We start from the raw sequence: 26,205 nt of genomic DNA on the forward strand, positions 1-26,205 counted from the left end.
TTTTTCTTTTCCCCCTTTGCACCCGACTATTTCTGTGCCTTGCAAAAGGAGGTCAGGTGTTGCAACTCTCCCCCTTTTGGGGCTGTTTTTTGGTATTGCACTGATCCACCACTGTGCTTCTAATAAAGCCATCAAGAGCACAACCAGGAGCTCCTTGCGCAGCTTATGTGATGGAAATCGTTGCTCCAGAGGGCTCCTTAACTTGGGGCTGGATGGACTGAAAACCCTTCCAAGTTATTCTCTCCTAATTCAAGTCAGCTGAGGCATCAAAATGTCGGGCAGATGGACAAGAGCTTTTGCTGGAGCCAGCCAGCTTGCTGCTGCTGCTAGGGCTATTGCAGTCAACAGTTAGAGGTTCGACTTTATTTATTTCTGAGCTTTGCAGAAATTAGCCTTTACAGAAGCACATTAAAGGAGACTCCTTGAGTGCTCTCAAGCCCCTAACTTTGCAATAAAATGGATTAAACCAAGCCCCCTAATTGTGCCTCCTCCCAATAGTTTTTCTCCTGTCTGTCAAACTCTGCAGTTCAAAAAGGAGATATTCTGTTACTTATTGCCCGAACAAGAATCACAACAGCCACTCGGCCGGGATGGAGTGAAAGTGATTTTCCTGGCAGCCATATATTTTCAAAACGATTCACTCCAACCATGCCAACCCCGGGGACTTTTTGTGTTGGGGACAGGCAAGAGAAGGGACCAAATAACCGAATTACGCCTCAAGTTCGTACTTCTCTTTTTGTCGGTAAAACGAAGGCGTGCGTTTGCCTCTCGTATCCAGCGGAGGGCAGTTGAGCTCCACGAGAAGGAACGAAGCGGAATTACACCGCGGGGTGAAACTCCCAAGGAGGCAACGGAGGATGGAAATTAACCGTTCTCTGCCCGCCTGCGTGAAGATCGCTTAGGAATACCTGCAGAATTAAAAAGGAGGGAATGGAAAGCTGCTCTGTTTGAACTGCTTTTGTTAAAGGAGAAGGAGAGATCTAAAAGTTTTGTTCAGCAGTCGAAGAAAAAGTCTTAATTCGTATATACGTGTTTCAGAGGGTTCTGTTTTATATGTTAATCAGAATTTCCAGTATGTGGGTATTAATGAGGGAAGTTCCTGATTTTCTGTTGGCTTTCTGACCTCAGCGGTATTTAGGTTTTAATTTGGCACTCATAATTTCAATGTGAAGAACGATTTTTAAAGGCAAATGTTCTTTTCTTGTTGTCTCAGCTGTAGCAGAAAGAATAAAGGCAGATCTCAGGAGTTGAGCCTGCAAGGCAAATCTGGCCAGGGCTGAAACTGGGACCAGTTTGGAAAAGTTCCTCTACAGGAAAACTTTTAAGCAAACATTCCAATCAGAAACAGCCCTTACCACGTTCCTCTTAAAATCTGCTCTCCTCCAGTTTATAGCACAGACCCTTGGGCTACGGCAATCTAGAAAAATCTGAAATAAAAACCACGCTGTTTTCTGGGTCTGATCATGCAGCACTCCTTCAAAACAAAACCAAAGGAATATGGGGTTTAGGCCTTCCTGACACACGTTGTTCTTTTGGAAAGAAAACACTCCAGCGTGTCTTTATTGCAAATGCATCGTTTTAGGTGCGTTCGCTTTGAATGGAATCACAGGTGGGTGGAAGCAGAAAGCTTTCAAATGTTTGCAATAGCACTTGCACGTAAACGCTGTGATGGTCAGCGTTGCAGTTATTTTTCACATTAGCAGGCTTATTTACTTCTCATATTTGATTTGCTTCCCCTTGCTGGCGTCATGCTGCTGTAGTAGGAGATCAGGCACAAATAAGTGCTTACACTGAAAATTAAGTTTCTGTAAGTAACTATTTTAAAATGGTTGCTTTTGTGTTTACTGCTGAAGGATCTTGAGTGCTCCTGCCAGAAAGGAAAGTATTTATTATCTCTCTTTTACAGATGAGGAAACTGAGACACTGTGAAATTAAAAGCTTGGGGAAATTAGTACACAGTAAATTACGGTGTGAATGTACTGTGTACGAACCACCCTGCACGAACTCATCAGGCGGACTGGCAAAGAAAAAGGATTAAAGTCCTTTAAATTATCTCGCATTTACCACGGACAGGCAGCTACCACGGATCAGCCCCTTTGGAACCCGCAGCGAGCCGTCCATGAGGCGAATCCCTGGGAGGAGAGGAAGGACAGAGGGATTGCAGGCTGCATCCAGGGAGCACGTGGGTTAAAGCAGTGAGTTAGAATGGTGAGGTGGGAATGTGGTTCCATCTGTCCTGGGAGCCCCACCAAACACCTCCTCCAGCCCTGGGGCTGGGTCCGTGTGTGTGCCTCCAGGCTGCACGGTGACCTCCTTGCCAAGTCCCCTTCGCTCCCATCACTGCTATTTCTGGTCATGGCTCCAGCAGAGACCTCTGGGCTTGGGAATCTCTGGGAGCAGCCTCCTCACCCCACAGCACACTGTAGGGCCGATTTTGAAGCATCGTTGGCAGGAGTGTTTCCCATTGTTGTTGACCCCAGCTGGGCAGAGGAGCATAGAGGGAGCTGGGGCGGGAACTGGTGGGAAGACAATTACTGACAAGTTCGTTCCACTAATAAACAAAGACATAAATGATGACACTGTAAAGAAGAAGCAGGATTCTGTGGAGAAAGCCCTAGAGAGAGACCTAGTGAGAAGAGAGATGTTTAGACGACAGTTTTACATTACACCACTTTGTGAAATATGTGCTGTTTTAGCTTCGAGCTGGAGTCCAGTTAGAGCTGCATCAGGACTTAAGAAGCAGAATGTATTTTAATGCCCTGTGAGCAGGAATAGCTGATAACTAGTACATTTAAATGTGAAAAGCAGAACTTTTCTCTGGGGGATGTATTATTTTTTTTCATATGAATTTAGTCGTTGTAGTTTACATTACAGCTCTAGCTCTCCACTGGCAGTCATTTATCTAATGACTTACATCTTTCAGGCTACAGAAAATGTAGGATAAGAGAGGGAGAGAGAGAAAGGGGTGGTAGAAGGGAAGTTCTTTATAATTTGCATTTCAGGGCTGAACCGAGGATCATAAATATACAGAAGTTGGAACCTTCCTAACATCCCTCAGCTATCTTTTTTTTTTCCAGAGCATTACGATATGAAAACAATGGGATTAGGGCACTATGTACTTCAATCCCTCTCACTCCCGATCCCTGAAATAAGTGTAAATAGAGCTGGATTTGCTTCTGGTATAGCTGAAATTAAGACAGAAGGGTATGTCTGAGATAATACATTTTTTTTGCCTGTAAAGCTTAATCATAGAAAATGCCTATCTGTGCTGGGGAAATGGATTGCATGTAATATGAATTACCATCTTTTACAGAGGCAAACCAGGCTCACTGGGATCTAATGTTGTAAAGGAAGAAGTTTCTCAGGTATAATTAACCTGTGGAATGCCCTCCTGTGAGATGCTCTTGAAGTGTTGGCACTAATACCATCTGTCTTCATAACTTAGGACATCGGTGACTTGCTAGCTGAGAGCGAGAAGTAATCTGTAGTGTCTCATGACTCTGCTGGATGAACAGTGTGGTCACAGTGACTTTTGGAGCAACGGTCACTGCTGGAGTTAAAGGAAGTTTTGGTTCCCAAAACCAGAAAGAAGGAAGTGGAGGAGGGAACAGCTTGAGAACTATCACAAGGATGATAAGGAAGGGAAGAACTGCACACGTGAGAGGTGATGCCAAGGAGTAAGGTAGGTTACAGTGATGTTACCCATATTCTTCAGTTCTCAAAGAGATTAGAAGTTACTGATTGAGATGGTGGCTGATGCAAAAGGCAGGCAGTTGTGCCCTCACTCTTCTGAAACATCAGAGGTCTTCGAGCCCACATCCTTTGAGGGACGTGTCTCATGCACTGTTGCTGTGCGTGTCTGTGGGGTTGTTGCTGGGAGAAGGGCCACCAGACCATGGCTGAATTGAGTTGTTTCACTAAAATGTCGAATCTACTTCACTAAACAAAAGCTCATTTGGAGAGAGAAAGAAAGGTAGAATTGAGAATGTGGATAAAGAATTGCCAGAGAAATAATCTGAGGATAACAGGTTTTGGAGATGAGCTGGACTTCTGTTTGGTGCTGGGAGACCTATACAGCAATACATGGTTCAGCAATGCTGGTCATCAGGAACTTTAATACCAAAACCATGAGAAACATTTGAACTTCAAATAACTCCAGAATTCAGTTGCAGTTTAGCAGGTTTTTAAGGCTGATGCTTTATATATATAAAGCATATATAAATACGCACACAGACAATATATATATTCATGTGTGTACATATATATTTATATATATATGCCTTAGTTTTTTTCTCTTCAGTCAAATAAATTCAGTAGCTTTCCCTTAAGCCAGTACTAGGGGAGCTTTTTTGGTACAGAGAGATTTGATGGAGCCAAGCGAAGCATCGAGGAGTCCACATCAGAGTTCTTCAAAGGTTTCATTCAAGGCCAGCTCATCGTTAACCTGAATATTTGATTTGAAGTCATGCTGCTTTCACATGTCATGCTACCCTGGCACTGCGTGAAAGTGGTGAGAGGAGAGACTGGAGGAGGGAACGAGAAAGCAGGGAAGGATTTGGTTATCAAAGCAGAGGACTTAGATTCAAAAGTAATCGACAGAAGGAGATTACTTTGGCTCACAGTCCAGACAGGGGCTCTATCCCAGTAAATAAGCCACCCCCTCGTACCGACACAAACCCCTACGTGTGCATTACCAGCTTCATGCAGAGACAGGGAGATGGTGCCATCACTTTGCTGCCAACGTGGCCAAACCTCGGGTTTTGCTGAAGCCTGACTCAAGGATATTAATAAAAAGAAATGATTTTACCCTTTCTGGTCTCACTTACAGCAGGCTGCTAATAATGCCTTATGAGGCCGCTACACAGTTCAATCAATAGTTTGATTTTTCTGCCCTAGAGCTGTCAGAAACACAAACCCCACGCTTAGCTGGCTGAGTGAGGACCTGACCACAGAGATGGAGAAGAAATTTGGGACAATGGAGCTTTGTGACTTATGGGAAACTTGGGCATGGACTGCTCTTGCCGAGCCCTATCTTCAGCCTTCTCCCACGGCTGCATCCAGCCGAATCCACCAATGATGCTCAGCATCAGTTATTTATTTCCATATCACCTATGGAAACGTTCAGGTTTGACAAAGGGGGAAAAAAGCGATTCAGCGTCTTTTGACAGAGGGAGGCTGATTTTCATTCGAGACAGAATGGCTCATTTTTACCTTTTTAGCTCCTGGAAGAGTAAAAAGTGAGAGGTCAAACCTGCATCACCATGACAACCCCTGCAGTGAGGAGTTTGAGCAGATGAAGGGGAGTGATAACAGAGCTGAAGTTTCTCCCTGTTCCTGTCGTGGCTGGGATTTTTGCTTTCCTTCTTTCTTCTCCTTAGGTCTTGTAAGGTGTGGCCCTCGTGCATTTTACAAGGATTGAAGGATGACGTTGACTGGTATATATTGCTGCCACTCTCCATTTGGGGTCAGGCCTTGATATAGCACTGCCTGGTGTTAGCCATATCAACCATGTGAAAAAGAGCATCGTAAGAATGCAGAAGATCAAATATCACCTCACTTGCATTTCCTGCTATAGTGCAGGTGTATTATGCAAGCAAGTGCACTCATATTACCAAGTTTGCATCAAAGGAAGCTGTCATCTCTGCCTTTCCTCACAGAACCTTTACTGTGTACAAATAAGCTCAGTGAAACAGCCTTTCATTGAGGAGAGAAGGGATTGCACTAATGAAGCAGTCCAACATAAATGGGGTCCCAAGGCAATGTGCTCAGGAGGGATTGCTGGTGAGACTGGGAGCTTATTTGAGATGCTGAGCTCATCTCCTAATTTCCTAGACCAGCACAAGAAGGGATGTGCAAGAGCAAACTGCAGGCAGTTGAAGTTACAGCCCTGAGTGAAAATGAGTGAAACTGAAGTGACACAAACAATCCTCCAAATTCCTTTCTACCTAGAAACTGAGCCTAGTCCGGTGAGAGGGTGGACACCAAAACAGCAACAACAAAAACAGATTACGTATTTTTCTAATTTTTTTCTATGTATTTACTAAACCCTGAGGTGAGAGGCCCTAGACAGGAATGCACTTCCTTCGAGTTGCATATGTAGCACCTGCAGCAGGCTGTTCTCAAACCCCATCTAGAGCCTCTATATGTGCTTTTGAACACCAAACTTCTTTGGAGTCTTCCTGAGGTTGGAAACATCCTTTTGTTGTACAACCAGTACTCTGGTTGTGGTTGCAACAAAAAATGAAAGAGGACAAGGAATGCCAAAGCAGATATTCCAGTGTCAAGGATATTAATTTTGCTGGAAGATCTATCTCACAGTCATGAAACTTCAGTGACATTTATACAGTGATCAGTCAGTTATGCAGAGAAGAGGAATAGTCAGAGTCAGCACTAAAGAAGTTGTCAATGGATCTAAAATCTCCAGCTGAAGCTGTTCTCTGTGTCCAAAGGATTACGCTGAAGCTTTCTCAGAGGTGATGAATTACAGCCTTTCTGCTTATTGAAGGGTTTCTCATATCTTCTTCCAAGTGGTGGACACAGCCCTTGTGTCAGGATGGAGCCCGTCAACCAAACAGGCAAACTGCAAAGAAAGAGTTTGGCTATGGTCGGCCTACCACAAGATTTGGGACAATAGCTGCATTAACATACCCACTCAGCAGGAAAGCAGAGCTGGGCTATTGGGATCACCCTGCAGATAAATCAAAGCAAATCTGAGCGATAGTGATATGATGTTGCAATAGTAATTCGCTCCTGATGACGATTTAGAAGAGAAAGCCAGTTCAGAGTTTCACAAGCATACAGCCCTGTGGGACAGTATGAAAGAAAATAATCAGTTTAGATGGAAAGAAAGTGGAGGTTATCAACTGCATAAATAGAAGCCTGGCAAAAAAACAGACGAGATAATTTCTGAACAGGCCTTGGATTATAGTCTGTGTTTAGACAACCGAGTTATGAACTGCTGGACACTTGTATATTAATCAACAAATCTGAAAAATTAGGTTAAATATGAAACCCCTCTACGCAAGTGCATTGCAACAACACTGATTTAAACAAGATGTTAGAGCATGACAGAAAGTGCAATTTCATTCTGACAATGATGAGCCAGAAACCTCAGCTTTCCTCTTCCCGTGGTGTGACTGGGCTCTCTTCAGTCAAATTTGAGCATTCGTTATGATCTTGGAGAGGGGCAGAGCTCCTGTTTGCTGGTGCAGCTCCAGCAAAAGTCTTTTGAGGAGCTCATTCTCTGTGGACAAAATAATACATGCCAATCACCTTGGCACCAGATCACTTGGATGCTTTAATTACATTTATTTTATTTTTATTCCTCACCACAACTTTGCTTAGATGTATTCAGCCATAGTGGAGTCAGTGAAATCTGTCAGTTTGAATTTACTAACAGCTCTTTGAAAATCAGCATATTTCTATGTGGAAATGTTCTGCAAACAACTTGCAATAATCTCCACCTTTTCACCCCTCCGTCCCCCAAAGAAAAAGAGAGAAACTAAATTGTAGAACTTTATTTTACACTTTACTTGGATAATGTTTGAACATAAAGTGACACGTGACGACTGTGTTTTCTTTGAAATTGTACATTTAACATTGTAGATGATGTAGGTGGAGCTCATAAACTTTGAAAGATTTTAAGAAAAGAGCTTTCCTTTGGCACTAGAGTACTTGGTCACTAAGAAAACCAGCCCAGGAAAGGCCAAGGGACCTAGTAAAGAAAGTGTGAAATACCATATTCAAAATGGAATTAGCTTAAGCTCCAGAGAAGAAAACCACAAGCAACACATTTCTCCCTTCAGAGCTACTCACGCATACCCTTCATCCATAAAGGTGCTGGCATGGCAAGCAAATATTGCTGTCCAGAGGTTAAAGTTCAAATGCATCACTTGAGTCAATGAGGAGTTCCACCAGGACAGGATGAGCCATTTCCTTTGGGAGTGGTGACGGTGGGGTGGGGTGGGGAGAGATGTGGGTGTGTGGTGTCGGATGTAGACACAGCCCTTGTACAGCAATTACCATGAAGTTTAAATAAATACAATAGCCTAATTTTGCATGGAAGTACACTTTAATTAAGTTGCTGCAGAACAATGAGCTGCTTCCATAAGAGCTGTGAAAATCATCACAAGGGACAGTCCAGAGGAAGAGAGAAACAAACAAGAGAAGCTCTCTTTGTATAGAAAATATGCACAGGAAGTATGCTGAGAAGCTGCTCCCAGTTAATTTGCTTAGGAAGAATTAAACAAACTCCAGCCTTTTGCTCTGTGTTCACTCCCTATCCCAAAGTCTCATTGTGCTTACCAGGCTGAGGGAGATGCAACTCATTTGCGGAGTAATGCCAGAGCATTGCAGCACAATGGGTGTGATGCACACCAATGAGTTTAGCCAGGTTGAGATGAGTTGCTTCTGGGCTGGAAAACCTCGTGTAAGGTAAATGTTGGATTTATGAGGAAAAAACCCATCCTTCTAAGAGTTTGTGATGCATTCCTCCTGTCAGTATGGTTAGATCTAGGAGAACATCACATTTTCCATTACTTTCTTTAATTCTTCTAATTTCTTTAATTAGATCTGAGTTCCTATTGTACTGGAACTGCTGCATGAAAACAAATTTGCCTGTGTGTTTCTACCAAACCCTGAAGGCTTGAGCACAGACAAACACAGGTAAGGTTCAGCCTTTGTTCACCGCAGTATTGTCTTCCTGAGACCAGAATGCCCAATGAAGGACAGCTGAGCAGCTAGCAGTCCCATCAGATATGTTATAGCTTGGGATGACTTTGGGCTCAATAACAGCTACAGAACCTGTTGAAATGTTTCCTAAATCCTAGCCAGATGTAAACCCTCCCGTAACAAGGGTAACAGAGCAGCCTGATGTTTCCAGAGTGTGATTTTGCCTTGAAGCCTTGGTGAGTAATGGGTATAAATTACCAGTGGTCTACTTATTTTTTGTTTTGCCTCATGATATATTACTGGCTATTCTGCCAACCGATAGCTTGCAGCTATGCAAGCCTCAGACAGACAGGCTAGATCTAGGGAAGCACAAAATGACTTGATGCTTGTCTTATATCTAGATTGTAAAGGCTTAGGCCAGGAACCGCCTTTGTTTGCTTTTATGGTTTTTTGTGTGTGTTTGTAGCTAGGTAACTTGTTAGCTTGGCCAACTCCATGACAGTTGTCTTGGGCATGGCTGCACTGCAACCAGAAAATCATTACCAGCAATCAGCCCTCAGTGCATGCAAGTTTCTGATGCTTGTTTGAGAGCTGAAGCACTTGTGAAGGTTTAATCGAAATCTGAATACATGTGACTGAAATTGGCTCTCTGTGATTATTTATACAAGTAAATCTGCTTCTCAGAAGTTCCCAGAAATCAAATGCCAGCCTTGTCTGATCATTTTTTTAAAGGAGTAAATATTTGTTGAAAAATTCTTTGCTATATTAATTTTGCTCTGCTGCCCTGATAGGGATGAGGAGGGACTCCTGGTGTGCATCAATCAGACTTCAGTGAAGAGGGACCAAAATAGCTGATTAGTTGGTCCATAGCACGCTATCCTCAGAACGAAACCCAGACCTTCAGGTATCCCAGCAAAGATCTTAAAGTGTCTCATTTTCCCTCATACATCTCCATAGCCAGCAAAAATATTCCAGGAAATGTTCCTCATTTCAACACTAGGTACGTCAGGTAAAGGTATTTTAAGCAGGAGATAGTTTAAGCAGAGTGACACATATTTCCATGCTTTCCTAACCCCCGCTTGAAAGCACATCTGCCAGTAAGTAGTTTGTAACTTGACAGTCAGCCACGGCTATTTTTTCAATGCTGTATAATGTTCTATAATATTCTCATTCCCTGTTGCTGACCTTTTTTTTTCCTTCACTTTCTCTCTTTTTTTCCCCTCTTTTTGTAGTAACCTTTTTACCTTCTTTTCCCCTGCTTAGACCCATTAGCAGGATGTTGTGCAATATGGTGCTTGTCATCTGTTTCAAAGACACAGTGATGAGATACAGGTATGCCAGATGGATAAACCTAGTGTGACTAATTATTGTGTATTTGCCTTTAATTATTATCATTTATTACCAGAGAAAAGACAATAGAGGTTCTCAGACTCAGAAGGGAATGTCGGCAGAAGGGGATTGTTTTCTTTTTTTTTTTTTTTAGTAAGAGAGTGGTACATCAGCAAGAAAAGTTTTCTTCCTGAAGAGAAATGTAAGTAAATGTTGAGACAAGAGAAGTCAATGTGACCCATGCAGAGCTTTCTTTCCCTGACATACTTGAGAATCAGATATCTCAGAGGTAATAGTTTATTTATGATTATAGAACCAATTTCCTTTGCTTGAATGTGTCAATGGGTATGTGGGTATCCTTCAGTCATCTACATGGGTATTTTCCCTGTGAGAAATGAAACCTGTAAGTCCCTAAGTTGTAATTTTTAAATAAATTAGGCTCAGGGAAGCAAATATCATTGAAGATTTCAGTGCCATCAGGCTGAGCTTCCCAGTCTTTGAATTGAATTTGCCTCTGTATTTGATGCAAACAAATAGGATCTCTCTGGTGTTTGGCATATGTATAGACATTTCTCTTTCAGTTATTATAACCTTATTATCACTAAGAATCCTTAAAAAATGCATATAAAACATTTTAAAATAAAGAGGACATCTCTGTTGCGTCTATGTTAGTCTAGAACACTGCTCAGCTCAGGATCTACAGCCAGGCATGCTGGGCTACTTCAGGAATCATAGAGTCATGAATGTCTTTGGTTGGAAGGGACCTTAAAGCTCACTCAGTTCCAACCCCTGCCATAGGTTGATTGTCCCCACCAGATTGGGCTGCCCAGGGCCCCATCCAATCTGGCCTTGAACACCTCCAGGGATGGGGCATCCACAGTTGCTTTGGGTAACCTGAACTAAAGGTTGATATCATTAGAAAACTTTTGGAAATGTTAATAATATAGTCCCCAAAGTTGCTTTCATTTTGCAGCTGAATCATTTATTATTTACTAGCACAGGCAAGGATGGCTCATAACTTTGATCTTCTTGCTTATGGGGCACAGCACTTTAATTTGGGAGCAGCCATACTGATTTGGTAAATAGATTGAGGAAGAGCTTCAGACGTGGGCTTTAAAATTCATGAGGATCTGATTTAGTACATCTTACACCAATATTTTTGCATATTGACTCTGTGGCTAAATCACGTCATAACCTAGAGGACCAGTGATCACCATGATCTATCATAGATAGTACAAGGCATAATCAGTGTTGCTAGTCTGCTGAAATATCTCTATATATAGTATTTGTCAGAAGAATACATGCAAAGCTACTAAAAGAAACAAAGTCCGTACATGGACGATTTACAAACAGGAGAAAGGGCTAAATTTGCCACTGTTTGCCCTGAATAGCTTACCCAGATTACAGGCCAATTTTGTTTTGGACAGAAATATTTTCCATTGCAGAGTCTGCTAAAGTCAACAGAGTGCTATTCCTTTGGCTGCAGGATGGGCTGAAGGCTGGGTTGTATTTTGGGACTGGCAGCTCTGTCCATCTCCCTTTAACCCATTTGACCGCAGTTTGACTGGGACTTGACTAAGCACTTAATTCTGTGATTGCCTTGATTGTGGACTCCTGCTCCTAAACCTATTGCAATATTGTAAATATTAGCAATAAAAAGCTGCCCCTGATAACAAAAAATATTGTATTAAGTTAACAGACCGGGTATTAAAAATGCAGAACCAGCCTAATGAAATAACTTGCCTTTGGTTGCAAGAACCTTCATCATAAGAAGATTTAAGACTAATCTGACTTCATTCCAATTATTTTTCAGGAATTTGGGGTGCTTTATTTTTCTTTTCAACATCATTATTCAGTCTTGACAGTTCTTATTTTGTTATTTTTTTTGCATATTGAGTAAATGAGAAATCAGTTCACAACCATTCTTAAGGAGAAATGAAATGCCCAGTAATCCAATTTTGATCAAAATGCATCTTTGCTTTTCAGGAACCGACCAGCCTGTGCAGTTATCTCCACATGCACAGAGTTGATAATAAAGCAAAGTAAAGCTCACATTCTTTTCCCAGTGAGAGAAAATCTCACTTGGTGGGAATAGGGCATTGTTCAGCTGGAGAACAATGTGCTGTTCCCCCAGCGTGTGACAAAGCAGAGAATGACAAGATGATTTCTCCCTGTGCTTCTACTTTTGTTTCTCAAATGTTTACAGGCCCGGAGTAAACCTTTTCTTCACCCTAGCTGGGTGGTTCTCTTTCCTGCAAACCTTTCTTTCTGTCTCTCCTGATGCCTTGTGTTTGCAGAAGATAGCGTGCTACTGCAGCGCTTTTCCCAAAAGCAACCTTGAGAAGAAGAGACAGACCCAGCTGTCTTCACAGACCTGTTTTAAAGCTCCTCCGCCTTCCGTTTCAGCATCCATTGCCACTTGGTTTTGCAAAAAAAAAAACAAAAACCCACAAAACAACAAACACAGAAGAAACCAAAATGCATCACAAAAATACAATCCCTTTCCAAAGAGTGTCTGCACAAACAACTTTTGTGTGTCTCACGTGGTGCATAGAAGTATTCCCATAGTCCATTGGTTTTGGCTTTTTTTTGTGGAATTGTGCTGGCTTCAGTGATTCCAGCTTAGTCCCTAACTGGTTTTTATTCACCTTTGCCCTTTAGAACTTATACCTAAAGGAGCCACTGCATTTCTCTTGTGCAACATCAGCAAAACTGGTGGCTTTGAAATGCTTTCTAGCAATCAAGCAAAGCTGCTCCACTTCTATGAATGTCCTTCATCCTTTCTACCACCCATTTCCTCACCAACTCCTCCTAACTATTGAACAGTTTTCTCCTGTTCATTTTTCTCTGCCATGAGTTCACTTCTCCACATTTTCAGAGTCCCTGAGTGTGTTTCTGCACCTTCTGATTTCAATGGCTGTGTACTGATGCTTATTCAGATGAATAAGCAGTGGATAGAGAAAACTAAATGGTTTGAGGACTCTATATGAAGTATATGAATAGTTATTGGATGAAGGTGTTGGATGGGTATGGATAAACATGTATATGAACGAAGGTATTGGATGATAGGTATATGAATGGAACCAGATGCACTGTATCTGGGCATTATCTTCCATTAGGGTCTCAAAGCACTTTGATACCCTGCTGAATTGTTTTTAGATTCCTCCACCTGGGCTGTGGTGCAACTAGATTTATGCTGCTTAATGGGCTGATTCCAGGGTGGAGAGTAGACTTTGGATTTCCAAGCTTCCCATTAATTCCTCAGTATTTTATCTGCATTTTAAAGGGCTCTAGCAGCTTAGAAAAATAATGGCCACTGTCCATAAGTTCGAGAGAAGGCAATGCAAAGGGCATTTTTCTAGGATGAGGCAGAGTACTGAACAGCAACAAGTTTTATCAACTGACAGAGCTAATTTCCCAGGGATCTGTCAGTGTATCATCACCCATCTGTTTAAACCGCTTGGGATTCTGAGCCCACAAGATTCTGTGAAGAAGGTTGTAACAGAGCAATGCACTCCTGTGTGCTCCCAAAAAAAGTTGGCCACACACCTGAGTCTGGGTTGTCACATGAAGCAAGTATTAGATGTGAGAATCCATTGTTCAGTAGTCATCTTGACGTTATAATTGTTTCCTAAAGAGAAAGAAGGGAAGATGAGAGAGATAACAAATCACTATGGGATATTATGAAGAGGATCTCTTCCTAGACCGACAGTAAATGGCTTCTTTTCCATGGCACTAGGAAACAGCCATGTTTATAACTAAAAAACCCTGACCTTTTCAAACATATTCGGTTGCCTTTCCAAGTTACCTTTATTTTCATTTACCCATCACTTGTTACTGTCTTATTTGTATCTATTCTTTTCAAGACAACTTGTGGTTTCTTGACTCTTCGCCCTTTCTGTTTTCCTCACCATCTAACCTTAGAGCATTCCTCTTTTTTCTCTCTGAAAATCTGCCTGCTGGTATTTTCCATGAATCCATCTGCATTGAATTATTTATAGTTACAATAAAGTTTGCTTTTGTCTAATGTTTATTTTCTTTAATAACAAGAAACATGGGGAAAACGTTCCAAAGAACCGAAAAAGGACTTGACTTTTCCTGGACGCTAGGCAACGGTAGCCAAAAAGCACAAAACAAGCCATAGGATGTTCGTAAGATGATTTCTAAAAATAATAATACTTAGTACTTTGGTATCTAATGCACTTTTTTTGCCTTCATTATATTTCCCAAATCTGGGCCTCGATTATAATGTTGTCATGTCACTCTAAAGGCTGCAGTAGGCAAGAAGCTACTGTAGAGGCAACCAGGAGCAATAAGCAGACGGATACATCTGATAGAGGCCAGACTTCTGCTTCTTCTCCTTGTCCTAAGTGTTTCATATAGGTCACGGAACTCTCTTATGCTAGTCATTCCTGGCCAGTGGGTTTATCTTGTGTCTGGTAGAAATTAGAGCAAACAATGCATCGTACCTGATGAGTCATTGCTAGTTCTTTCATACCTTTTGCTGCTTGTTTGAATTGAGTTTTTATTATGATTTAAAGGTTTTTCCCATCTTCTTTTCCAGTGGAGGGTTTATGTTGTTCATATGCCTTGTTTTCTCTTCAATTGTGTGAGTCATGCAAGCAATTCCCCTTGAACACTTTTCAGCACCCCCCACCCCTTATCTCACCTCTCCGTGTTCTCCTCATTTACTCAGCTCTGTTCTCTTCTGTGTTTCCTGCACTGCCTACAGTGATTGCACTTCGCGTGGATGCTCTGGGGGAGGGAATATGGAAGGCAAGAAGGCAAAGAAAGGACTTCTATGGAATCTGCATGAGCTGAAACATGACAAAGGCTGAAGTTATAAAATAAGTGACAGGAGGAATGGAAGAGAGGAGCAAGTTAAAGTTCAGGTCCTGAGTGACAAGAGACACCCTCAGCATGGAGGTATGTTGGATCTTGTTCCCTAGAAGGAGCAAGGGGGAGAAGATGGGAACTCAGGAGATGTGGCCCCCGCTCCCCTCTCCACCTGCCTAAAGCAAAAGCCAGATGCTGAGGATCACTGAGCCTTCCTTACCACCTCTCCTGGCAAAAGGTTATTCAGCTTGTAAGAGAGGTTATTTTCCTCTCTCAATCATTCTGTTTTCTTCTCTATTCCACTACTTGCATTATTGCAATTTCTTGTTTAAAGAATCTATTTACTGCTTCTGTTCCAGCTCTGATGCTTAAATCACAGGAGAAAAGTAGGATAGAAGTAGTGTGCTCCAAACTTTGGGCTGTACCTACTGGCCGGGGGTGAAATCTGCTTCCAGGCCTATGCTCCCCAATGTGAGTTATGGCTGTGAACACCACCCCTCTTTCTGAGAGCATCTTTTAAGTGTGTTTGCTTCATAAATACATGCCAGAAATCAGCCTAACTAAGAAACAAGCCGTTAGGGACTGGTAGGTCCAAAAATCAGCCCCCAGAACTCTCTGAAACTATGCTTATTTACATTAAAAGGTACATGGATGCAGAATGCTTGAGCTAGATGAGCTGCATATCTGTGGCACTGTACCTGCTTATTTATTTGTTTTTCACTCTTACCCTTGCTAACTTTAGCTGATCTCTAGCTATTAAATTATGATGGAGCAAATGCAATAAAATGACCGTAGGACAGAAAATCGTGCCTGAAGTTCTCCCATGGCTCAGCCAGAACTAGGAGATGCACAATTCAATTAAAAGAAATACAAAGTTTTCCTCTTTTCACCTTGCCACTTTTCCCATCTCTTCTGTGCTTCGTATATCCATACATATATATAGAAATAAATACACATACGCACGCGCATACGCACATACACGCACAAGCCCACCCCTCCCCTTTCCAATCCTTCCTTTAAGGTTTAATTTAACAATAACATTTGCGATCAGGGTCCTGAGCATCTCAAGGGCATTGCGCTTGAAATTGCACACACTCCGCACCATTTATCATAGCCTGACATGTGTCATGTTCCAGACTGCAGCTCCAAGAGGTTACAGCTCACGACTGCTCCTTTGTTGATCAGCTGCCGAGACAACTGAGGCACCTTTCTTTCTTTTTTTCTTCCTTTCCTTCTTTCATTTTTTTTTTTTTATTATTATTAAAGCTGCACCGTCCTCTTTTCAAAGGGTTCATTCTGACACAATAGAGAAAGAAAGCAAGTTCTTCTCCACTCTCTGCAGCCTCCCCTTCTAATCTTTGTCAGCACCAGTTCAGACCCCATTTACCACGGGTTTGATAGGAGAGCCTGTGATGGTTAATATTATTGCTTAATATTGACTATGGAGGGCATAAACTCTTTTCCAGTTACCTTTCTACTCCAGAGTGCTGCTAAGTGCTAAAGATAACAGATATAGAGTTAAGGGAGTCGTCTAGTATTTTCCAGTCGCAAAATCCAGGCAAGGTTTTGTCAAAACAGCAAGCATCTTCCATTGCTGAGCTTCACTCTTGTAACTTCTTGGGCAAATTATTTTTCTCTCCTCCAGAGCTTCTGCTTCCTTTTCTTCTCCTCACTTCACTGCTGTCTTGCAGAGCTCTTGCTGCTTGCAATGCACTTGAGACCCGTGTGCATCTTTGTAGAAAAGATGCCTACTGCAATTCAAGGAAGCAGGCTGTTCATAAGGCATATTGACGAGCGCTACTGAATCGTATTCATAAATCACTTGTAGACCTTCTGCCAGTCACCATCCAACCAGCCCTCATACAGGATATGAGTGTGGATGTTATCGCAACTTAATGGGTCAGGGATGCAAGGTGCTATTGGAAGAAAGAAGTGGGTTTCAATAAGTCTAGCATCTGAACAAAAGAGGATTTTATTTGGTTTGGGTTTTTTTGTGTTCTAGAGAAAGTATGCATGTCAGGTGAGCTAGCCATTTCTTTTGTAACTATTTGAAAACCAACATGATTTTAAGCCAAGAAATGCTGAGCTGGAGCTGATATATCCATTTCCTCTCTCCCATTTTCATATTCAGGTCTGTCCTGGAAGACTCAGAGCTCAAATATTCAGGTCATGAAGCTTGGCTGTGTTTTGGAATGATATTTGATCTTTCAGATTCCTACTCCCCTCTGAGCTCTAAATCACGCAATGTTCATTGCCACCTGTTAGCATCAAGCACAGCCTCTGGAGACACAGTTGGGGTTGCCTTACGTTCTCCCTTTCTCAGCTCCTGTTGATTGATATTTTTGGAGGTTTCCTTGGCTTTAGAGTCTTTTGATTAATAACAAGTGCCAGATGGGATGGCTCAACTACTACCACCACGTTTGTGTCACACGCCAATTAGATTCACAAATGGAGCTTTTATTTTTTGCCCCTTGCTGGCAAGATTTGGCACTCCATCCTTCACTGTGTGTTCATCACAGCCACCCATCGTGACCCTCTTTGCCTTCCAGTTCAGCCTGGGTTTCATTGTAGTTCAATCAAAATGGCACTTTTCTGTGTGAAGCTGGCTCTTTTTTTCCCCTTACAGAGTTTCACAGCCATAGCTGGGTAGTCCCACACTCACAACATCCTTTCTGAGCTGCTCCACGTGGCGCTGGCTCCCCTTACATCGCCTTCCTGACCTTGACTCCTGGTTGATCCCGGCTGGCACTGCATGGATGATGTAGTGCTGCCAGCTGGGACGGCACAACGCCACAGCAGGGCTCAGCCAACTTTCAGTCACATAACTCTCCCTGTCCCAGGGAACGCAGCCACCTGCACGGCCTCGCCTTCAAGGATAGAAAAAAAGGGCTTGCAAAAAGTGAGACGAGGCGCAGAACACTGCCACGCATCAAGGCAGAGATCACCATAAATGTTGCTGCCCCCATCAGTTTGCCAGCTTCAACAAGGGCCTGATGCTGACACCATTCCTCTGCCCCCAAGCAGAGAGAAAGCTTAATACTGATGGGATACATGGACTTAAGCATATGTAATGGCTCCCCACAACTCCTAGTGAGGCTTACTCAGGATATTTAAGAGGGTTGGAGCCACGCTATTTATGGAGGGGTTGTGCCCCGGGTGCTCTCTCTTTCTAGGACAGCTGTTCCCATGAAAGCCGCTACTGGTGTTTTAATTCCTTGCTCCAGAAAGCACAGTGGCCAGTCTAACCCATAGCAGTTTTAAATGTAAGGTAAATAATCTTAAGGGTGTTTTGTGGATTTGTAGAGAGAAGTAAGGAGGCTACAGGAAGAAAAAATGAGAGCATATTTTATTGTCAAACCCCTTAAGAAAAAAACCCCTCCATGTCCCCCACCTCCAACAAGAGATATTCAACATAATATTGCTCAGAAATGAGTTTCCTTTGGGCAGGGATACGCAGATACTCTGAGAATAATAGAAACATGATGAAGAAATTGGCTCACACAGCAGTCAGAGAAGTGGTCAGTTCTCCTGTGGAGACTGTCCTCTGAATATCTCAACCATGAAACAGTGCTATGAGTGGATTCAGAATTGGCTGAACATCCTGGTCTCCCTCTGGAAGGAAATACGGCTACAGCAGCCTCTATTTATTGAGATGGCATTGGGGGAGCCTGGAAGTTAATTGGCTCCTCGAATATGAAGAATAAATGTAACCTTGAGTCCCTCTCCTAATAAGAAAAGGAGATAACCACCAAGCCCTGCAACGTATAAATAAGTGGAGAACCAATAATGACTTCAAAAAAGTATTTAAATGCAATCAGACAAAGCTGCTTGAGACATCAGAGGAAAGAATAATGGTGTGTGTACAGTGGACACAATGTAGATTACAATTTATAACAGGATACAGGATGGAGCCAGCACTTCATTAGGGGACCATGTTACAAATTTTTCAGCATATGTCCTCTGTTTTTCTTTGCCTTGGCATAGATGGCTGGGCACTGCTGGTGAGTAAATCAGATCGTCAGAAAATGCCCATGTTGATGAGAACTGAAGGATCCAAGGAAATTAACTTGAGTTGAATTTTAGACAATTCTGCCATATCCATTCCTTGCCCAGAGCTGTCAACTGCGAAAGAGTTGTGCCTGCTCACAGCTTTAATCAGAGATAAAAATTATCCCTAGTTGATGAATGTGTTCATCATGAAGCCAGTGGCAGAGCACAGATTTCCAGTACAGAGTTCTGCATGTCTTGCACTAAGACATGTCATATACTGGTGTGGTTTTTTTCTCTGAACAGTACCCTCATATTCAAGATTTTGCCCTGCTCATCCCCAGATACACAGAGAACCTGGGCAAGGGAAGTCCTCCTGGATGAAACATGGAAAGCTCCTGCTGATGAGCCTGTAGGACCTTACAGCTCCTTGTGTGTCTGCTTGCTATGGCTGCATAGGAGTTGCTCACCTGATTACTAGGGATGAAGTCAGGAAGGAATTCTTCCCCTCCGTCTGATCACAAAGGCTGCTTCTTTCATCTTCTGTGCTTCGAGGCTTGGTCTCCCTCCTGGATGTGTTCACAATCACACTCCCTGCTGTTGTTGGGACCTGATAAGTTGGCACGGCTCTCGACCTCTCCTCATGTAAGTTGTGCTTGCAGTGGGCTGGGGGAGGCTGTGACATGCCATTTCTTATGGACAGCCAGGCTATGCTAAATGAAGCACTCTTCCTGGTTTGGGTAATCCTTTCCACTTCTAAATGGAAATTCTAAATTTTCCTTCCCATCCTTGTAGCCCACAATCCATAGAGCATCCTAAATTAAAGAAACCAACACCAGAAAAATAAGCAACAAAATCAGGAATGCGACAGGCAGAGGAGTAAAGCAGAGAGTAAATGGTTGACAAGGGACGTTTATGTGTCACTCTGTGTTATTTTGGCTGCTCTGCTTGTCCAAATCCCCCTAGGAAATGAAGAGAGCACAGGCAGCTAAATGAAGGCTTCTCGCAGGGCAGGGGCTGGCCGGATTGCAGTGTGCGTGCAGACTGGTGTGGGTATAGTGGTGTGTATGGCGGGGAGGAGGGAAGCTTGTCATTGTGTTTTCTTTCTAGACAGACATAAACACTCCTGTTTATTTCCAGCGTGCCATCTAAATTCAAAATTAGCATAAGCTGATGATGTTAATTGAATTATATGCATGCAAGCAGTGCTTTATCAAAGGTAAGGGACATAAGGTCATTCCTCTAAGGGCCTCCAGGGAACAAGTACCCATCTGAGATAATATTGAGATTGGCATAGTTGGGTATAAAACCACTTCCAAGTATGAAGAAATTGAGTTCTTTGTCATTAGGAAAAAAAAATTCCTATTAATACTGTAATTCTCCTTTTAATAAAGGCTGCTCTCATTGAGGTCTAAGAAAGAGCCCTCCAGGTCCAACAAGGGGTGGCATGAGCTGCAGCTGGCAGTCTGGCTGACTTCCCAGAGCAGGGAAAAATCATGTTGAATTGGCCATCTGAGCAAGGCACTAGGATTTTGTTCCCTTCAGGTCATTGTACCACAGCTATCATGAAAGTGTCAGTGTGCTTCCTTGTAAGCTAGCAATGACACTGAGACAGACGAAACAACAGAAAGTTCTCTACTTTCTAAGGAATTTTGTGAAAATATAATTCCACAAAAGATATTATTTCATTTAATTATGCTCTGGAGTCATACTGAAAACAGAGCCAGAGGGTCCCAGCTTGCAAGCACCAAAGGAAGGAAAATATTTCCCATCTTACTTAGCCAGTAGCTTAGAAAGCGAGAAAAGGAAGGAGATAGTCTCTAATAACTGTGGCCACCACGCTTGATATTGGTTTTCATTGCATAGTTAAAAAAAACTTTGCTTTTCTAAGCATGAAAATTGGAAAATCTGAGCTGACAATTCTCTCTCTTTCTCTCTTTCTCAATTTTTTTCTTTCTTTCTTTCTTTTATTTTTTTTTCCCCTGGGTAAATCTGTGAAATCTAGAAGTGAAATGTATCTCAAAAATCACCGTCCTTTTGTAGGCAAACCTTCCTTGCCTGGCAAATAGGGAATTTTGCCCTCCTTAATGGGAGCTACACTATCTGATGGCTGCCTGATGAAGTAGGAGCTCAAGGAGGCCACCTCTACACAATCCCATACATCAGAGGCCACCCCTCTGAATTCAACAATTTTTCAGGTGCTAAGAGAGGATATTGAAAACCTGGCCTTAAACCACACTTTTCAGGTAATAAGCAGCAGTGAATGAAAGAGAAAAGGAAGCCAGGAGGCTTATAGGATTTAAGGAGCTTCTTTTGAAAGAAGAATCCACCCTGCTGTTGATGGCCAGATGCTCATGTATGCCCGGAGATGTGCAAATAAACATAGGGTGTAAAGCTGTTAGCGGCGGTTCACGGCAACAGACTAACTCCTGTCAAGGAAAAGCAGGTTAGGTAAACTTTTCAGGTGTTTGGAGGTGAATCTTTTCATTTGTGCACAGCCCTTGGTTGACCCAACTATTTCACATCATTACCAATTGCTTTGTTCGTATGTATCAAACTTCCTTCTTGTGCTTTATTGGTTTTTGCTCTCTCTGACCTCTTCCAGCAGTTTACTTTCTAACATCCTGAAAGCTTCATCATGACTGCTCAGTGCACCTCACCCAGGGCTGAGATTAAAAGTTAAAGAAGAGAACGAGTGAACACAACGGGAGAGAAAACAGAAGAGATTTTGGCAGCAACCTGGTGACACTCTGAAGTAAGTGAAATGGGATGGGTAACCACCTGGAATAATGGCAGGGGGGAAAAGAGAGAGAAGACGCTCAGGGAATTGGCTCAAACAGCAGGCCCTGGGCAAGAGGATTAGGGGAAATAGCAATGTGAGCAGACCTCAGGAATGGAGAAAGCAGAAAGCGTATCATCTCAGCTCTCTGTTCCAAAGAGAGATGCCAAGACCAGTTAAAATGGAATATGGGCTTGTCTGAATCACAGCACAGAGACCCAGTTCCCCGTATCCAGTGGCTGCTTCTATCCCAGACTAAAACTTCTAAGGTACAAGAGGAGTCACAGAGTTATCCAAAGTGAGAGGAGGGAGGAGAGAAAGTGGAAATCAAATGGGAGAGCAGATCTGCTTTCCACATCTTACCGCAGCTGCAGGACACTTTGCTGTAGCACGGCCAACAGAACATCAATAATATCCATCCCCAGGGGTGCCTCAGGGTGACATTTGTGGCCTCTCTCTGCACACTGGGGTATGGGGGACAGAAGGAGGTGAGAGTATGTCAGCCTGGCCAAAGCTCACTCAGGCTGAACCCAGGACCTTCTGCCATTTCTATTCCGGGAACTCACCGCAGGGTTATGTTTGGATTGCCTAAACAGAACGTTGCTGCCATTGATAGAGGATAAACATTTTATTCAGTAGCAGTGGGGGGAGATTTGGGAGTCTGACTCTGCTCTGAATGCGGGTGACAATTGAAACATTCAGTACTCTTGCCAGGAAATATCTCAAGATTCATTTAGTGTCAATAATAGAAAAAAAAAATATTTTGACAAAACTAGAATATTTCACTTTTTTTTTTTTAAATTATCTAGTATATGGTAGAAAATTAAAGCGCAAAGCCAAATATTGTTGTGTCCTCTCAGAAAAGTTGGCCTGAGTTCTCTAGCACAGTCAGAACCTTTCTTGCAGTTTTCCTCCAAAAGGTAGTGCTGACAAAATCAATTTGTTGTTATGAAGTGTTTCAGTGCTGTTGGAATCACATAACTTATAGTTGGTGTATGCACGATTGTCTCTAACACACTCCAGGTGTTTGAATCTCAGGTTATCATCTAAAAGTTGCAAAATTTAGGCTTTGCTTTAGGTTTACAGTACCATGAAATGTCATAAAGCCCAGTGATTCTTGGATTGGGACTTTTGATTTCAACACATGGGAGCAAAACACTGTGAGATCATGGTAATTGAGAAGGAATTCCAAGAAAGACCAACTGGAAGTCTATTCTGTGATACTAAATCACCGGAACTGCATGAAGTCTCTTAGCAAAAGACACTGTGTAAACTTCAAAGGATTTTTTTTTTAAAGGAAAAAAAAGAGCATTTTTCCTGCACTCTTTTTTTCACAAAGTATATGATGTTGGGATTTTTTTTGTTGTATTTTTTTCATGTGTATCTTCTGCTTAATTAATAATGCTAAAGAAGAATTAAATTGCTACATCTTCAGACTAATGACCCTTTTCAAGGCTATTTTAACGGTGCCTTCCCAGCTTTTCCAAATCCCCGCCTTGCATTTAGGGGACAGAGAGAAGTTTAGATTCCATGTCTGCCTTTGGTGTTTCTGCCAACAACAGATTTGAGGAATGCAATGCCATGTCCCAGGGTACAAAAAGCTTTGCTTTGGCATCCTTGACATCTTTGGTCCTTGTTGTGGCTATCTCATAATTCATGCAAGTGTTTCCATACAACTGCAAGTTTTTCATGAGGTCATAAAAGTGATTTATAGAGGTTTTCCCATAATCTCCAAGAAAATTAAAGAAGGCTGATGGAGCTATTCAACTCAGTGTTGCCTCAACAATGGTTTCATTCAGGAATGAAACTGAGCAAGACTGAGGTATTAAGATAGCGAGAATGTCCTTAGGAAGTCTTTTCTGTCCGTAAAAAATGGGATGCATTCAAACCAAAAAGTGTTGTTTCTTCTATACGTTTTGATGATTTTACCCATGACAACTACTTTAAGATTAGTCAGAGATTTTCTTCCTTCACTTTCTGCTTCCAAATGCAAAAGGCTGATTAACCCACTGCAGATCCCGGCTTGGCAAAATAATTTCTTCTGAGATATCTGAAGGTAAAGATTACCTTTCCTTCAACTACTGCTTTATTTTGATTTTTTTGCTCTTAAAATAATTTTACAGTGATATGGAAAGACCTACATTAATGTAGATATGTAGATGCTTTTGTAAAAAATAAAAACTGAAGTAAAACGCAAGCATCTAGCGACCGCATTTCCAAGCTGTTTAAATAGGACATTTCAGAACTGTGGGGACTCGGTGCTTCCAACTTTACTTTTGAAGCTGTATGTAAAGTGGTTTCATTTTAACAGAACTATATAGTCCAAATGAGCTTTCACTAAACTTCCTCCAACTTCAATATATTCCCTACTTCCTGCATGGAGAAAGCTTGGATGTAGTTCCCACCTCTGTGACTGGGGCTGAGTGCCAATTACACAGCACCCAGTGGCCTATGACTCTCTTTTTCACTTCTAAGAATCTCTCTTTTCTAGCTAAATCTTCGGGACAGCTTGCAAACTATTTGCTCTGGAGTTGAAAGTAACTACTCCATAGTAGTAACCAATGGGATTATCCCATCCTTTCTCAAAAATGGTGGTATATCATTCTTATCTTTCCTCCTCAAACTCTTCGCAGCAGATTTCTGAAGACCTTTTTGAGGTAGGTGATATAGTTTTTTTCTTCTTACATTTGAATATTTTATCTCAAACTTCACAGAGAGACGACTATCTCCTAACTGCGTGTAAAAAGCTAAGAGTGTTTTTATGTATGTTCTAAAGCATTTGATGCAATCTATACAATGATTTTATATAAATAAAGACAAATTCTTTTTTTACCTTTTTATTGGAAGAAGCAGGCCTTTTAGAGGAAAGAGACCATAAAGGTCATACATAAATCAAGAAGGATCTAAAGGTGAGAAATTCAAGTGCTTTAAAGAGTATTTGAAATGCAAACATTAACACAAGACAGAGGACAGAAGACACTCTGATATCAGGAAATTAGTCCTCAGAATGATTCCTCTGGTGATGTAAAAGTACAACTGAAAATATTTTGCCAAATTCTGTTCTCACAGTTTGTGAATTAAAAGTAACTCGGCAATGGGAGTTCATTAAAAGGGAGATAGCATCAGCCTTGCCATGTTCAAGGTGGGTTGCAAATAGATTTAAGTATACAAATAAAAGATAGGTTCTTTGACACACACTACCAAATGTTATTTCAAGGCAGTGCTGTCTCACAGCCAGTATATTATAGCAGGCTCATAAAAGAAAACAATGAAATGTGGCCTTGCATCTTATTTTTGGTTCATGTAATATTAAAAAGAAAACATTATTATTACTATAATAATAATTATTATTGTTGTCTTATTGTTACTATTATTAATTCTTGCAGTTTTCTCATGGCATTCCTTAAGGCCTCAGCTACTGGAATGGAGGGATCATTGGAAGAATTTCAAGTTTGTTTGTTTTTATGTGGTGTTCCAGTTTTCCTAGTTACAAAAATAAACTCAAAAACTTATTTTGAGTGCAACTAACAAATGGAATGAAGGCACATAAAAGGCATCTAACGTTTCATTTCTATATCAGGCATGTTATAAAGAACAAATTTCATTTAAATGTCCATAGTGTCAGTAATTAGAATGAGCCTGGCATTCCTTGTTACCCTGTGAAATTACCTGCAAGGCCTTTTCATATTGTTTTCTTGCCATTGTTTTCATGCTCCGTAGAGCATTAAGAGTCAGTGACGGGCAGCTCTTGTGTTAGTCAGTCTGTGAGTCATGGAGTATTCTCCATCAGCTGCTATTGGAAACACCTCAAGGTGTTTATCGATAAATACTTCCTGAAGAGCTTTGTAATAGAGAATTCTCCTTTCTGCTTGCTCTCCAGTACCTATAAGGCCCATCTTTTCCACAAAAAATATGAATGCCTTTTTTTTTTCTTTCCAGTAGCCTCTGTAATAAACCTTCAATAGAAGCTATGGATGAAGTATGCTTCCAGTCCAGCTCAGTCCTCCAGCTTTGAGCAGTGCAGTGCCATTTCCTCTCCATTTGTTTCTATGGAGCTGACTATGTGTGCGGTCATCCATAAGGGTGCTGAGATACCCTGGAGAGAGAAGGAATGGCTGGAGCTATTTTTCATTATTTTATACTACACTTCGTAATAAATGAGATCCATAGCATGTGAACACTGGTCCTGTAGCTCATCATATCAGCAAGCACAAGGTACCTTATGTGCTAAATAAAATAAGTAAGCTTGAGAAAAATTGTCTGGTGAGGCAGCAGAGAGTTCAGTGTTCAACTGTTCAGTGCAACCTCTCTGACTGACAATGACATTAAGACCCACAGTAACTACAGAACAACTAGTATTAGAGCTAAAGCAGTCTATAATTTGTATCTATCTACACTCACAGCCTTTCTTCCACAACAAAAATGTACTGACTTAAATCTCCATTGTCTTACAGAGGTCTTTGGGGTAACAGAGAACAGCAAGCAACTTGTGATCCACAAAGGAAAATGGCAGCAAAAGCAACAGGATTGAACTTCTGCAATTGTGGTGATGGTGAGTGCTGGGTATCTACTTAGAACAGATTGCACAGATGTGGTTTTTTTTG

The 26,205-nt window shown here is 41.8% G+C and overlaps 2 long non-coding RNA genes across 9 annotated transcripts in view; both read left to right on the forward strand.

Moving 5' to 3' along the window:
• Positions 1-1,845: 1,845 nt before the first annotated feature.
• On the forward strand, positions 1,846-10,138 carry LOC104912860. Of its 2 annotated transcripts, none has more exons than XR_004161079.1 (5): positions 1,846-2,182; positions 3,314-3,365; positions 3,446-3,682; positions 8,570-8,664; positions 9,462-10,138. It is a non-coding gene; the product is annotated as an uncharacterized LOC104912860 (long non-coding RNA). The 2 variants fall into 2 exon arrangements; XR_004161078.1 differs by lacking the exon at positions 1,846-2,182 and adding an exon at positions 3,041-3,204.
• A 12-nt stretch (positions 10,139-10,150) lies between these two features.
• Positions 10,151-26,205, forward strand: part of LOC104912861 — a 46,607-nt gene continuing 30,552 nt past the window's right edge. For all 7 annotated transcript variants that reach the window (XR_002118996.2, XR_794957.3, XR_002119004.2 and 4 more), the window contains exons 1-4: positions 10,151-14,925; positions 19,167-19,467; positions 21,428-21,577; positions 26,056-26,153. This is a non-coding gene — a long non-coding RNA (uncharacterized LOC104912861). The remainder of the gene's footprint in view (positions 14,926-19,166; positions 19,468-21,427; positions 21,578-26,055; positions 26,154-26,205) is intronic.

This window comes from Meleagris gallopavo, chromosome 12, assembly GCF_000146605.3.
Source record: "Meleagris gallopavo isolate NT-WF06-2002-E0010 breed Aviagen turkey brand Nicholas breeding stock chromosome 12, Turkey_5.1, whole genome shotgun sequence".
NCBI classification, from domain to species: domain Eukaryota; kingdom Metazoa; phylum Chordata; class Aves; order Galliformes; family Phasianidae; genus Meleagris; species Meleagris gallopavo.